This window comes from Petaurus breviceps, unplaced genomic scaffold (genome assembly GCF_028583685.1).
Source record: "Petaurus breviceps papuanus isolate PSGF00001 unplaced genomic scaffold, PetGlider_PUasm1.0 90760, whole genome shotgun sequence".
In the NCBI taxonomy this organism is placed as follows: domain Eukaryota; kingdom Metazoa; phylum Chordata; class Mammalia; order Diprotodontia; family Petauridae; genus Petaurus; species Petaurus breviceps.
The window spans coordinates 5795799-5800261 of NW_027187338.1; positions in this window are offsets into that span (position 1 = coordinate 5795799).

The window sequence follows — 4463 nt, forward strand, 5'->3', positions numbered from 1 at the left end:
GGGGGGGGGGGTGGACTGGGGTTGAAGGGAAAGAAACTGGAGGAGGGAGGGCGGAGCTGGGACGGGAATGGAGGGAGAAACTGGAAGGAATGGGGAGAGAGGGGTAAGTGTGGGGCGGGAGGAGAGGAGGAGGAAGAAAGGGGACTGGACAGGGAAAGGAAACCTGGAGAGGAGGAGGCAGGAGATGAAACAGAGTGGGGAAGAAGGACCTGGAGGGGGCTTTAAACAGAGAGGGCAGAAGAGAGGAGGGGCGGGGCGGGTCCTTGCCCTTCACCCAGAAGGGCTGGGGAGTGAGGTAGCAGAGGAAGCCCTGAGGCTCCTTGTCTGCCGCACTCCGCTCCCCCTTCCCCCCTTCCCTCTCTTCCCCGCTGCTGAGGCTCTGCCCCTTCCCACTCCTTTTTGGCCCCCTTCATCTCCAACGCCTCCCCAGTCTCCCGCCTCTAGCCCACTCGCCCACCCAGAGGAGGAGTGGAAGGGCTTTCTGCCAGAGCTGCCCGGCCCGAGGCGGGGGCGGGGACTGGGGGGGGTCAGAGAAGGTAAACTCTTTCCCTGCAAATGGCTGCCTGATAATACTGTCCCCCCCACCCCCAATGTATGGAGCCGCGCGGGCCGCCGCAGACCCCTCTTCATCTGGAAATGCTTTTTAATTAATTCCATTCATTAATACTGCTTGTCATGGCTAAACTCCTGAGACTTCACAAAAACTTGGCTTCTGCAGTTGTCAACACATTTCGGCGAAACATATGTTTTTGAAATGCTTTCTGATAACACTGCGGTTTCTCATATGCAGAGTGCACTACTTAGGGTATTAAATGGAGAAGTGGATTCATGGCCCGCCCGGGGTGGGGGAACCTGAGGCCTGGGGGGCTGGGACTGAGGAAGGGCTGGGTCCCGCGCTGCCCAGAGGACCCGGATTCCGGAGCAGTGGCGAGGGGATTCAGCTTCCGGCTGGTTGTTGGTGGGGTTCGGTTCTGTTCGGGTCCTGGCTCTGCCTGGGGAAGGGGGGTTGCATCACCTCAGGCCCCAAGGTAAAAGGAGAAAGGCTCCTCCCTCCCTCCAGACTACTTCATAAGAGCAGTACACCTTTACACGAGCTTTTGGCGTCCATGAGCTTTTTCGATCCTCCCAGCTACCATGTCAGGTAAATATCACAGGTAGTGTTATCTTTCTGTCAGAGGAGGAACCTGGGATTCAGGCTTGGTGTGCACTTGTCTATGCTTTTAGTATCCACTTAGCTGAACCCAGATTCTCCTGACTTCAAGCCCAGCTCCGTTTGTGATCTTGACTGAAAGAAGAGTGACCTGAACCAAATCCATCAATACGGAACTCAGTTCTTTCATATCTTAATAGATACTGTTCAGCGTCTGACTCTATGGACCCCCATGGACTTTGTTCATGGGCTTTTCTTGGCAAAGATAATAGAGTGGTTTGCCATTTCCTTCTCCAGTGTGTCCCCATTTTACAGAAGAGGAACGGAGGCAAGTAGGGGTTAAATGATTTGTCCAGAGTCATCCAGCTAGCAAGAGTCTGAGACCAGATTTGACTCAGATCTTCCTGATTCCTGGACTGGTGCTCTATACCCTGCACCATCTTCCTGCTTAGTTAGAGATGCCTTTTATCAGCTGCTGTGGTCAAAATACTTCATCATCTGGTGGTTTTGGTCCATGAGCCTCACCTAGTTTAACTAGACTGCTTCTCACTGAAAACTTTGAGCCTTGGCAAAATATTTCAGAGCCTTTGCTCCCCTGGCCCTGCATTCTAGAGCTCAAGATCATTAGAAGAGAATGTTAATGGACAGATAATAGCATTGTCTAGCTTTTAGATAGGCTTTATGTTTAAGAAACACGACATTTACCTACATTTCAAGTGTCCTTTAATGACTTTTTCAAGAAGACATTGCAAATGTTATTATTTTTATTTTGACAAATGAAGAAATTGAGTCTGGGAAAGGTAAGGTGACTCATCCAAGATTGCACAGGTAGTAAGTGGCAGAGCTGGGATTCAAACTCAGCTCTTTTGATTTCAAATTCATTGCTCTCATTTCCCCTGAACAACAGCTGTCTGGCCTGCTTTAATCTAATGGTTCTTTATCCCTTGGGCAGGTCAGAAAAAAATGAAATCAAAACTCCATCCTCCAAGAGATTGGCCACTCCTTCCCTTCCCACTTAGTTCAGTTCATTTCAACAAACATTTTTTAAAGAGGGCTATGGCCAAGGCACTGTCCTTGGTGCTGGGGATACAAGGATTAAAAAAAAAGACTCAGTTCCTGCCATCACAGAGTTAATATTCTATTGGGAGGTAGTGGAAAGTGTATGTACATAAGTAATTATCACTTCTACAAGATGGGATACTTGAGGGGATGAAAAGAAAGACTGAGACAAACTACTCTAGGAAAATATGAGAGGACATGTTGTTTGTCCTTTGTTCTCAAAGATCATCAGAATTCATCATTATGGAAGGAATTGAGGAGATCATGGAAGACTTCATAGAGGAACTGGCTTCTGACCTGTGCCTGACAGGAAAAGAAGGACTGCAAAAGGCAGAAAAGGGAAGGGGTATTGGGAAGGATTGCTACATGCAGAAATAAAGAGGCTTCTGGGTATGGAATGGGGAGAGCAAGTGCAAATTTTTGTTAGCTATTTTTTTTGAGGGCAATTGGGGTTAAGTGACTTGCCCAAGGCCACACGGCTAGTTTGTGTGTGTGTGTGTGTGTGTGTGTGTGGGTGGTGTGTTAAGTGTCCGAGGTCACATTTGGACTCAGGTCCTCCTGACTCCAAGGCCGGTGCTCTATTCACTGTGCCACCTAGCCGCCCACAAGTGCAAATTTTTGAAAGTGGAAAATGTCAGGTTGAATTCAGGGAATAGATAGTAGTTCAATTTGACTGGCACAGTCTGGGAAGTTAGCTTGAAACCATCTTGGGGAGGGCTTTTTAAGGCCTTTAGGCCAGACTAAAGAGTTTATCTCTCTCTCTCTCTCTCTCTCTCTCTCTCTTTTTAAGCAATTGGGGTTAAGTAACTTGCTCAAGGTTACACAGCCAGGTGTTTCTGGGTGGGTGCTAAGTGTCTGAGCCCGGGATTCGATTTCCAGGTCTTCTCAACACTGGAGCCGGTGCTCTTACTCTCTGTGCTACCTGACTGCCCCGAAGAGTTTATCTCTTAACCTAGAGGCAATAGGGAGCCATTGAAGGTCTCTGGGAAAGGGAGCGATATGGTTCAGCCTATGGCTTGGAAGATTATCTTGGTAATTGTTATGGGAGATGAATTGGCAAGGGGAATGGCTAGGGGTGGGCAGGGCTGGTAAATGTTTAACAACCAGGTTCTTCAGGAAAAAATTGTATGCACACTTTAAAATTAATTTTCACTATTAACACTTTTTAAAGTGTAGACAATCAAAACAATAAAACAAGCCCTGATTTGTAGCAAATGTTTGCTTCTTAAATCCTCACTAAAAATTTAACAAGCTGGTTAGTACTGGCTCCAGAATACTTCTGAAGCAGGAAGACATTACAATAGGCCAGGGGAGAGATAATGAACTAGGTTGCTGGCCTTGGGTATGGAGTGAATGGAATGGAGATATGAAAGTGGAATGGACAGGACTTGATGTAGGTCTGGACATTGGGGATGAGGGATAGGGAGCCTCAGAGATGACTCCAGACATGACTCCAAGGTTAAGAACTTGGTGACTGGGAAGATGATGGTGCTGTTAATAAAAAAGAAATTGGGAGAAGGAGCAATTCACATATGAATCAAATTTCCTTCAAATTTACCAGGTATTGGCAAGCTTTCTACCAGAGATATGTTTAGATTTTAAAAACTTTACTAGGGAATGAAAGAAAAGATAAAATAAGAAAAACAAATGTGGAGGAACAGAAAACTGTTGGGTTCAGTGCTTAGCACAGTATCTGGCACATCTGGGTGCCAAATAAATGTTGATTGATCGATTGATTCTGTAAATATAGTGCCTCTGGTCATTTTATTCACATGCTCAAAAAGAAAAACAGCCATCAGTGATTCCCTACCATTTCTTCTTTTCTTTTTCTTTTTTGCTTTTTGGAGAGGGGAAGGCAGGGCAGTTGAGGTTAAGTGACTTGCCCAAGGTCACACAGCTAGTTTTGTGTTAAGTGTCTGAGATCAGATTTGAGCTCAGGTCCTCCTGACTTCAGGGCCCGTGCTGTATTCACTGCGCCACCTAGCTACCCCTGACTCCCTACCATTTCTAAGATAAAATAGCTCATCCCTTAGCCTGTCATTCAAGACTCTCTGAAATCTGGCTCCAACCTACCTTTCTAGACTGACCCTATGTGCCATGCATACTTTGTTCCAGCCCAGCAGAGCAAATTCACTGTTTCCTAGCCAAGTTCTTCTTTTCCGTGCAGAGCCACAGGTCATCCTCCCCACCTCCCTCCCTTCCCTTCACTCCAGGAACTCAGCAACAACAACAAGAAACATTTATGAAGCACCTA